Here is an 11120-nt window from a genome sequence, read left to right on the forward strand (position 1 = left end):
TATTGGAATCTGTCCACTTGAGCTGGAAGAGGATTAGAAGAGGCAGGGCCACCCAGGAAGATGTGACATCTGGGGAAGGGTCCATTCAAGCATCACTCAGACAGCAAAGATTCATATTCTATTATCAGAAAAACAATGAGGCAGGGAGGGTAGGAAGAATGCCGCCCCATGACTGTGATGGCAATTGTATAAGTTTACCTTGCTGTGTGGTGAACAAACGTTGGTCTAAGTTAGGCACTCCCTCCCTCAACCCAAGGAGGTGGTTGCTTACTTATGAGGCTGCAGTCTTAGGTAGCAGGAACAAAAATAAGACAAACTGTTCTGCATGGAGCTCCAAAATTATCGATATTACATTATTTGGTTAGTTGAACTTACATTTTGAACCACTCTTGGGCAGAAGAGCAGAGTCACCATCCACTGTTATCAAAGGAAGACCTGTAAGATGAAAATATTTAGATCAATAGCAGACCGAATTGTTTCCAAATTCCATAAGTAGTAAAGATGATTTACAGGTGTTGACCAAAAGAGATGCAACCTGAGCTACATTGGGACAAAAGCTATTCCTCATGTTATTTTTAGTTCTAAAACCTAGAACATGAGTACTTTTAAGTCGGCAACCTAAAAGAAAACACATTGCAAAAAAACATACTTTACTTATAATATGAACTATCGTGTTTGTTCTCTGCCTCTTCTTGAGGGCTGTAAGCACAAAGATACCCACACACAGAAGGATCAGAACCCAACATCCACCAGAAAAGAAATAAAAACCCTCTCCATTACCCCAAGTCTACTCAAAATAATTAACCAAATAATCCTAAAGAGCAATTCTACTTAGTGTAGATTGCAGGCACAGGTGGCAAAGCATGCACACCAAAGTGTATTCTTGATTTTGCAAAGATATATGTGCAAGTACGTAATATCACATGATTTTTAAGCAGCAGCAATTTCCAAATGATTTTTTATTTTAATTTTATTTTTTAAAAAAGATTTTTATTTATTTGAGAGAGACAGAGAGTGAAAGAGATCTTAGAGGGAGAGGAAGAAGACGAAGAAGCAGACACCCACTGAGCAGTGAGCCTGACACAGGCTCCATCCTGGGACCCCAAGATTATATTCTGAGCGGAAGTCAGATGCTTAACCAACTAAGTCACCTAGGCGCCACACCCCCCACCTCCATCCCGCAAATGGTTTTTTAAAGGCATCTTACCAACACTCAACCCAACCTAATACTCACACACCCCAAAATATAGAATTAATTTTTAAATACATAAATGCACTGATATTACTAATCTTACAGCTCACTAGAATAAGTAGATTAGCAACATGACTTTTCTTCAATCTCCTTGCAAGGTACATGTAACCTGACATCCTCAAATGGACAAAGGTAAATTCCTGGAGGCCAGCTCAAAGAGAAGTCAGACATCAGATACTCCTCTCCATCCTGCAAGGCTCTCTAGGGTCCTGAAAAAGCTCAGATGAAACACCATGTCCTATGGTTAAAAATGAGACTTGTCGGCAGGCTAACGTAGCCCAAGTGTTTATTCAGCCAGCACATTCACTTTACAGAAGGTGTGTGTTCTGGAATGGTCCTCATACAACGCTGTGTACGTATTTACTGTCAGAACTCAAGGAAGTACTGTTCTGGAACCTTCTCACAATGCAATTAACTATGCAAGTGGGCAGAGCTAACTTCCACAAAAGAACCACTGCAAATCTTAGGAAAAGACCCTCTGTGAAACCAGGCTGCCAGGTTACTGGTGTCTGAGCAAGGCTCTGGAGACATCCTACCAATTTGATTCTTGAGGCTGAAGCTGAGATCTGTTTTGATTTCAGAATGACCCACAATCATAGGCAGTTTATCTGATCATCTGTTCCAAGGGAAATCTCAAAGCCTTCTAGGTGCTAGGATTTGTAGCTGTGGTTTGTGGATTTTAAAGAGAGGAAAGATAGCGTAAGAAAGAAGGAAAAGAAGCAGAAGGTGGTTTTAGTAGCTTTGAACCTAGATTGATTCTCAACAGAATATAGAATACTCACCTGGAGTCTCACTTCAGTCAGGAATAACTGTTAAGATACAGCTAACTGGTCACTGTTTTTTAGAGTAGCGCATTAATTCACTCTAGTCATCAGAGGAAAAGAATAATTTTTTCTTCTTTAAATAATTTATTTGTCTTAAAAAATGAATGGCAACATCAAGAAGGCATCCTTTGGATTTGTTTTATTAAAAAAAAAAAGAAAAAAAAGGAAAGAAAAAAGTCTTGGTATCTCTCTTCATCATGGTCAGACCCGCTGTCTGCAGTAGACAATGCGGGTAAGCCTGACTATGATCATAATGATTTGTGAATTTACAAAGATCGCCTCTTTCTTCAGAGAAACTCAAAACGTTTTCTTTCCCATAGATTTGAAATAGGATTTGAAATCTTCTTGCCTTGTTGCAGAAATGCTTTGCCTGCTAATCTGAAGTGACATGACTGGGTTCTGACTGAGGGACCAAGCAGTAGAAGGTAAGCTCATTCACCTGTTTCTCACTCCAATTATGCATCTCTGTTCTGAGAAGCCAGGTGTTTGTCTATTCTGCAAGCAGGTTTACTGCCTGAAAATGAGCCCCCTCTTTCTAAAAAACTTACTTTCATAAATAAATTGTATTAAAAATACCAGAGCAAAAATAACTCTTTTTGGCTTTACTAGATGCTTCGTTATTTGTCCTTCCAATCAAGTCTTTTAGCCCTGGTATCTTAAAATTTGGAAGCAGCTCCGACTTCATACCGCTTTTCTATCAAAATCAACCTCTGAAAGTTAAATGGATATTTAAGAAGCTTCCAAGTGAAACAGAAATAACACTGTGCTTTTCAAGACCTACCTATGGATTAAAGGCTACCCACCCTCCACAATTTTAGAAATCATTTAAGTAAACGGAATACCCAAGCCTAAAGACTGCCTCTCTCTGCACCACTGCAATTCTCGAATTCCTTTCCTGGCCTTTCATGCAGATGCTCAGAAACAGGGTGGGGCTCCCTAGTCTTGCATGCAATGTTAAGGGAGTCTGTGCTGCAAAGAAAACTCAATTAATCTCTCATATTCCCATTTTTCAGTATCCTCCACAAATACCTTCAAAATAATCCTCTTCAGGAGGGCCACTATTTCTTATGTTAAGATTTAGAATAAAATCTTTGTGTCAAACCAAATGTTCTTTGCGCAAGCATGGATGACAGGTATTGAAATGAAGGTGACAAGTCAAGGAAAAGGGAAAAACCTCCCTGAAGAAGAGAATGGAAGAGGAGATGAGCTTCTCTGTTTATGGATGTCTCTGCTAGAGTATTCTTTCTTTTATTCTTATTATTGTTTTGGGGAAGGAGGATTGCAGGTAGAGTTCTTTTAGAGTCTACAAGTAAAATCCAACCCTGCTAAGCCATTCTGGTTCCCTTATGAGTCAGCAGGCCACTGAGCAGTTCAGACAGTACAGCCCAGAGTAAGAGCTGTCTTTGGACACACCCATTTTACTAAAACTGAATTTTTTTTTTAAAAAATCATCTTTATGCTACTTGGTGTCTGACCTCAGAACTTGCATCAAAAACTGCACCCTTCCACCTCCACCAAAGACTCAGGCTCCAATGTGGAAACAAACACTCTCCTTCAGCTCTTTTACTGATGAGCACAATTGGATTAGGGCTTATTTCTCCCTCCATGGACAACTCCTGTTTCTTTTTTTTCTCTAGTCTGCATGTTATCAGCTTGACATTCCCTTCAGTGGCATATGACAAATCAAATTGGCCATCATTGCACTCATCAAAGGAGGATGTTTTCTATTTCGGAGGACTGTTTCCTCCACTCCTTTCACAATCATGGACACACCAAAAAAAAAAAAAAAAAAAAAAAAAAAAAAGAAGTCTTTTTTTTTGGGGGGGGGGGTGGTTAAGAGATAATGAATGGATACAACTCACACTAAAGAAAGAAAAGCAGCTGATATTCATAAAGCCAAGGGCACAGTCTCAAAATGTGATTTTTAAATACCCAGTGCCTACACCTTAAATTTAAAGCATTCATTCAGAAATGCAGATGTTAGTAGCTTTGAAAAACTTTACCCCCCCAAAAGTACATTATTTTTCACATCTTTTTGCATGATTCAGCACTTTTAATACTAATTTCTGCCAACAAGTTAAAATGTAAAAGGAATATTTTCTGGATGCCTTAAAATCTCACACACTCTTTATAAGCACTTGCACTCCTGCTATTATAGGGGTATATCCAAAATCCGATGTGGGGTGGGGGGAGTCAATGGTTTGCTGCCCTGTCATCTACCCAGTGACCACCTCAGAGCAGCGCAATTTCCCTCTCTAGGATCTAAGTGGCTTCCGGGGATGGAATGACCCACCGCAGTGACTTCGTCCTATCTCGGGCTCATCCTCCTAGCCAGGAACCACACACAGACACAGACACACACACACACGCATACACACCCAGGCAGGCACACTCCAGTGCACCTGTCTAACCCCCATCAGCTGCAGCTACACGCTCCACCTGATGTGTCTTTTCAACCTTTGTCAAGTATCTCAAGACAAGAATTTCCCAAAGCCCTTCCCCCAAATCCAGGCTTTAGCGGGAGACCCCAACCCGCTGGAGCAGCAAAAGGAGGCCGAGATGGAGAGAATCCTCAGAATCTCTCGCAAACTTAACCTGTGCATCGCACGGATCCGCGTCTGCATCCGAGGACCCGCAAGTCCCCACGCACTGTCCCCGCAGCATCCCACGCCCGTACTGCACACTCACCTGCGAGTAGGAGAGCCGCGCGCCACCGCCGTCTAGCCTCCCGTAGAGACCTCCATCGGCTAGCCTCCGCGCTGGGTGTCGGCAGCACCCTTAAGGGTGGCGGGGATCGCCGGCCAGTTCCCGGCTGGGCGGCGGGACGCCCGGAGCCGGCGGGAGGAGTGCGCCCGGGCGGGTCTGCGCCGAGCCCGAGCGAGCGGGCGAGCGGGGCGGGAGGGGCCATTTGTAACCGAGCAGACGCTACCACCGCCCCTTACTCGCGGGGGGCGGGGGCGGGCGGTCAGGTGACGGCGGCCCACCCTCCGCCGCCGAGCCGGGTGGTTCCTGCCCAGGAGGAGCCCCCTGGCGCGCTCTGATTGGAACTCCCGCCGCAGTGGCGGGGGTGGGGGGCACGTGACAACCCGGCCTGGCGGCCCGGCGTGCCCCACCCCCGCTGGGCACCCCATCTTCCTCCTGGAAAAGCCGGGGGGACACAGGAAGGCGGGGAAGCTCGCAGGGTGCGGGAGAGCCTACCAGCCCCTTTAGCCACAGCTCGGGGTGCTCCCGGCCGCTGAACCCGGATAGGAAGTGTTCCCTGGCGGACTGCGGGCTTTCACTGTCCTCCTGCCTTGCCCTTGGCATTAGTACCCTCCCCCCACATCTCCAGGCACAGTCACTCCGTGTAGACCACCGCCACTTCGTAGATGCCAGGGGCTCTTTAGGAGCGTGGTTTTGGTTTTGGTTTGTTTTTCTCTGCACACCGGCACATTGTGCCAAAGAGAACCCAAGAAGATGCACTGCAGACCCCGCCCAACTCCGAGGCCTGGGAGAGCCCCGACCACGCCCGGGGTTGTCTGATAGCTCCGGGATTAGGTCGCTGGGAGCCTGCTTCCTCCGCGGAAGGTGGGGGCGCCGCAGGAGCTGCAAGTTTCCGACCCTCCCCTGGAAGCACGCTGTTGGGTGGAGGAGGGAAAGGGCAGCCACCGGGGTGCAAATCCTGCTCCCAACCTTCGGGAGCATGTTGCTGATGATAAAGGTTAAATTAAAACTATTAAGCTAGCGGTGCCGGCAGGGACGCGCCTCCTGGTCTTGGAAAGCCCGGCTATTAATCATCCAAAACGAGAGTTGCTTTTCTCAGGTGGGAGAAGGGGGCCGTACGAGACCCCCCGCCCCCGGAGTTGTGGTCCGGAAGAACGGATGGAATCCGCAGCCTCTTTCCCCACCTCCCCATAGCCCTGCACCACCCTAGAAGGCAGGAATTCGGAGAAAATGCGGTGTCACGTTCACCACTGTGCCCGCGGACGCGTCTGCGCCAGCTCTAGCAACACGTGGGGACCACGAATCTGGGCATCTGCTCTCCACTTGGGTGGTTATGTGGGTATACTTATATGATTATTTATTATAACCAGATTTAAATGAAAAGTCTATTTCTACACTGGATTCTTTTCAAACTTTTGTCCAAGGTAGTTTCGTACTCGGTTTGGGCGGGGACGCGGGCGAGGTCGCCGCGGAACTCAGCTGAATCAAGGGGACCTCGGGGAGGAAGACGGAGGCCCTAGGTCCCTGGATGCTCCAGCCCCGTCCCCTATTTCTGTCAGCCTGGCGACACGTCTGTCGCCCCTGAGGGCCTTTCCAACCAGAATGTGACTCTCAGTATGGAAGTCAGGGGACCTTGACCCACTGGTACCTGGGTTTCGCTGGGCGCGGGACAATTATCAGGCAGGTTTACCCGAAAAGGGGGTTTAGAGGTAAAGCTTCTGGTGCAAATGTTGTACAGAGAACCTTCGAGGAAGCCGAGAATTTGACTAATGTAAACTGGGTGGGGGGAGGCGGAAAAGCATCACCCATGAAAAGAAACGACGTGTACCCCTAAGTCCCCGCCTCCAACTTCTCCAGACCGCAAAGGCTGAGGAAGTCTTCTCAGTAAAGTGTTAAATCCATCAGGAGGAAAAATGCTCGGTTAAAAAACAAAAATTAAAAAGCGCCTCTTTAATAAGAAAGTGGGTAAGTTTTCCATTTCCAGGTGTTAATCTGGATGGTGCCGCCGCATTAAAAATGGGGGGGGGGGGGTTGACTATGACAAGAGAATGCCCGCACACAGGGATTCAGAATTTTCACAATTAAAAATAGCCGCCCCCCCTCCCCGCACATACCCCAAACAGCTACTCCAGCAGGGGCTGGGGACCAGGAGGCTGTAATCCGGGGTAGGCGGCGGGGCCACTTGTTGCGGCACTGCCAGATGAGATAATTGCCAAGAGGATCTGGAGAAGGTTCAGAGTTAAAAAATCCCTTCTCCGCGATGCAGATGCTCCAGACGCCTAGGCAGGCGGCAAGCACTGACTCAGTGCCTCGAGATTTTTTTTTCCCCGCTTGAACTCTGGACCATCTTCAGACAGACCAGTGCTTTGTCTTCTGGGAATTACTGTGTGTTAGAGGCATTACACACACACACACACATACACACACACACACACACACACACACGTCGCCCCACGCTGGGAAGATGTGGGGCCCAGGTGCCTCGGACTTTCGTGGGTTCTGCCCTTGAGAAGCAGAGCAAGGTGGATGGCCTCCATGTAGCTGCTGCCCTAGGACAGGTAACTCGGAGAAGCCCTCCTTCGGCTGCCTGGAAGTGAGGCGTGGAGAGGCTGAGGACGGAGGTCCGGGGTGGTCCAGGTGCACAGACAGCGCTGGCTGCAAGGAAATGCAGAAGTGTTGGCAGGAAGATACTGCGCGCGGGCAGGAGGGTCCTCAGGATTTCGAGTGCATCGTCTACCGGGTCACGCTCTGTTGAGAAAATGCGCGCTACCCGAGAAGGATACAGGGGCACCCGCCAAGTGTCGGTGCAGCGCCGACCCGCCAGCCTTGGGAGGAGGACGCGTGGCTTGTCTATATTCGGCTCGCGGCAGTCTCGAGGGCGTCGGGCAGCCGCCGCTTTTTAAACCCTGGCGGCCGCGGAGGCTTTGCCTTCAGCGTCCTCCGGTGGCACCGTCTGGGGTTTGAAAAGCCGAGCACACGATGGGTTTGGAGTAACCACATCTTAGGACTGTGAAAAGCTGCCTCGTGGGGACTTGGGGTCGGAGAGGGGAACGGAGTTAAAAAAAAAAATTTTTTTTTTTTTTTTAAATGACATGAACTTGGTAGAACTGACCTGACCTTTTATAAAAGCCTGCTAGAAATTTGGAGGTGTTTGGGGGTAGGAGCTGAGAGTGGGTTAATACTAGGTTTAGGACCACTACGGGAAATGCCCAATTTAAAAGACTGCCCGCTCTCCGGCTGCGCTCTTGGGAGCTCAACCCAAATGGAGGCGCCGCTGCGTTCGCAACCACTTTCCCGCATTATGACACCTGGCGCTGCCCTGCGACTCCCAGGTCCCCGCGGCCAAAGCCCTATGCGCGGGTTGGAATCAGCAAAGTCTCTGCCTGCCCCTGCCCCTTTAAATGGACCTTTTTTCCTTTCTCTTTCATCTTGAGGACACGTTAACGCGGGCAAGGACCGCAGTGCGACCGGCGGGCACTTCGCCGCCCCCCGCTGCTTCCTCTGCGCGGGGCGCCCACTGCGGAGCTGCTGCGGCAGCGGGGCCACAGCCTGCCAGTGCCTCCCGCCTCCTCCCCAGTAACCACACCTCAGTCGCGTACCACCCGGTCTCCCCGCAGGGCAGCCTTCCCAATACCGCGCGCTCCCGGCGCCAACCCCGCTAGGGGCAGGAAGCCCGGACCATGTGCCTGCGTCCGTGTACCGGCATAAGGGAGCGCAGACGACGGCGACCTGCGACCGCTCCAATGCCCCCAGCTCGGGGTCCACCCACGTGGAACCCGCCGGCCCCGCCAGTCCCCGGCGCCACTCTCCTGAGCTCGGCTATGGGTGGCAGTTCCCTCGAAGCCCCACGGCACTCCCATTGATCACTGTCCATCCCAGTCTTTCCCCCATGTCTGGGTTTGGAAGCCCCTTGGTCCTCCGCCCGCACCCTCGGCCGTTCCCGGACAAAGCAGGCGGGCTTTCCGCACCGGAGCGGAGAGGGGGCCCAGACACCGCCAAGCAGACCAGCGCGGAGAGCGCCTCCAGGCGCGGAGCCTGGGTGCTGTCCCAGCCCCTGGCCTGCCCGCAGGGTGCCGGGCGGGGACCATGGGGGCCGACTGTGTGGTACAGGCACCCCACCCGCCGTTCCTCTGGCGCGCACACCCGGCCGCGGTGGCGCTGCAGGATGGAGGCCCCGCGGCACCGGTTCATCCACACCCACGTGCCCCTCGTATGCGCGCCCCCGTCCTGCAGACGCTACCCAGCTGGCGCCACCGAGATTTCCGGGCGGCCCCACCCTCCCCGGCCTCAGCGCTGCTCTCCTGGCATTCGGAGTCTCCTTGGCGTCTTTGCAACAGCATCCAAGACCAGGCGCCGCCACCGAGAGCCAGGCTGCTCAGCAAGCCTGCCGGCCGCTGCTCAGAGGCCGCACCTCCCGCCCCTTCCCCGCCCCCGTCCCGCGTTCACCTTTTCCTGCAGGCGGTGGGGTTCAGTCACTGCCCCCGGACAGTTCAGCCGCCGCCCACCGCCTCCCGGAGGATGCAGCAGGAGAGCGTTCCTGAGGCGCCAGCCCCCTTCTTAAACCCTTCCCTGGCTTTCAGCATTACCTTCATCAGCCGGCCACCTTCCTTGACAGTGACAGAAGCATAGCTTTCCGTCTCCTTTATTTCTCACGTTCATACCAGTGCCCACCTCCACACACACATACGCACATGCACACACACACCTGAACACCGCGAGGCCAGGGCCAGTAATCTGCCTCCGGAACTTCTAATTCCAACACTCTGCAGTGCACATCACCTGCTGACAGCAAGGTGAGGGAGTGTCAACTTAGGAGCCAGGTTTCTTAAAATTTATGAAATAGCTTTCTGGCCTTGGACAATGCATTTTAAGAGGATTGTACTTTAAAAATAATAATAATAACCCTAATAGTGGATGCTGCAGCAAAGACACACTTTTAAAATAATATTAAAGTATGTTGAGATGATCGTAGGTTCACATGCAGCTATTTGGAAACGATGCAGAGAGATCTTGTCCACCCTTTACCAGTTTTCCATTAATGGTAACAGTTCCCAAAACTATAGCACAATATCGCAGCCCAGGTATTGACATTGATCCAACAATATTATTTAGATTTCCCCAGTTTCTCTTGTACTCATCTGTGTGTGTTTACTTAGTTCTACAGAATTTTATCAAATGTGTAGGTATGCATCACCATCTTCAAGATACAGAACTGTTCCATCACCACATAATTTCTCTTGTTGCCTTGTGTAACCTCACATCCTTGGTGGGGGGGGGGGCTGAAAACCATTAACCTGTTTTTCTATAATTTTGTCATTTAAAGAATGTTATATGAATGGAATTACAAAGCGGTGTAGTCTCTTTAGACTGGTTTTGTATTTTTTATTTTTTTTTTAAGAGTTTATTTGAGAGAGAGACAGAGAGCATGAGCAGGGGCGGGGCAGAGGAGGAGGGGGACAAGCAGACTCCTTGCTGTGCTAGGAGCCCTACCTGGGGCTCAATCCCGGGAACTTGAGCTGAAGTCAGTCACTTAAGTGACTGTGCCAACCAGGAGCCCCTGGATTGGCTTTGTTCACTCAGCAAAATTCCTTTGAAATTTGTCCAAGTCCTTATGGGTATCAATAGTTCATTCCTTTTGTTGGCTGGATAGTATGCCATGCTATGATGGTACTACAAATGTAAATAGTTTCGCCATTCACTGGTTGAAGGATGCCTGTCTGGGTTGTTTCCAGATTTTGGCTGTTACAAATGATGCTACTATGAACATTTGTGTACAAGTTTTTGTGTAAATGTAACTTTCCATTTCTCTGGAATAAATGCCTAAAAGGGCAATTGCTGGATGATACAGGAAGCACATTTTCAGTTTTCTGCCATTCTCTTTCCCAGAATGCCTGGACAATTTTACATCCAGTTTCTCCTCTGCATAGCATTTGGTATTTTCACTATTTTTTGTTTATTTTTAGTGATTTTGATAGGTGCAGCAACATCTCCTTGTGGTTTTAATGCGCATTTCCTTGATGGCTAATGATACTGAATATCGTTCTGTATGCTGATTTACCATCTTTATACCCTTTTTGTAAAATGTTTCTTCACGTATTTTGCCCATTTTCTAAATAGAGGTTGTTGTTTTGACTTTTACTTTAAAGCTTTGAGAGTTCTTTTTTTAAAAACCACTTTATTGAAATTTGATTGACATACAAAAATGGTACATATTTAAGGTATACAATTAATAAATTTGGAGATGAGTATATATTTGTGAAACTTATCACCACCTTTGCAATAAATATTTCCATCACCTTCAAAAGTCTCCTCCCACCCTCTTTATTATTTTTTAATTTTAT

General features: G+C 49.1%; 1 long non-coding RNA gene across 2 annotated transcripts in view; it reads right to left on the reverse strand.

Moving 5' to 3' along the window:
- LOC309862002 overlaps positions 1–4959 on the reverse strand; it is a 115401-nt gene extending 110442 nt beyond the window's left edge. Inside the window, exons 1-2 of one of the 2 annotated variants that reach the window (XR_014310273.1) lie at positions 4765–4946; positions 376–435 (exon numbers count right to left, since the gene is read on the reverse strand). This is a non-coding gene — a long non-coding RNA (uncharacterized lncRNA). Of the gene's footprint in view, positions 1–375; positions 436–4764 lie in introns of both variants that reach the window. The other variant, XR_014310274.1, reaches the window with a different exon arrangement.
- Positions 4960–11120: the final 6161 nt, after the last annotated feature.

Source organism: Mustela nivalis, assembly GCF_964662115.1.
Source record: "Mustela nivalis genome assembly, chromosome: 1".
Classification (NCBI taxonomy): Eukaryota; Metazoa; Chordata; class Mammalia; order Carnivora; family Mustelidae; genus Mustela; species Mustela nivalis.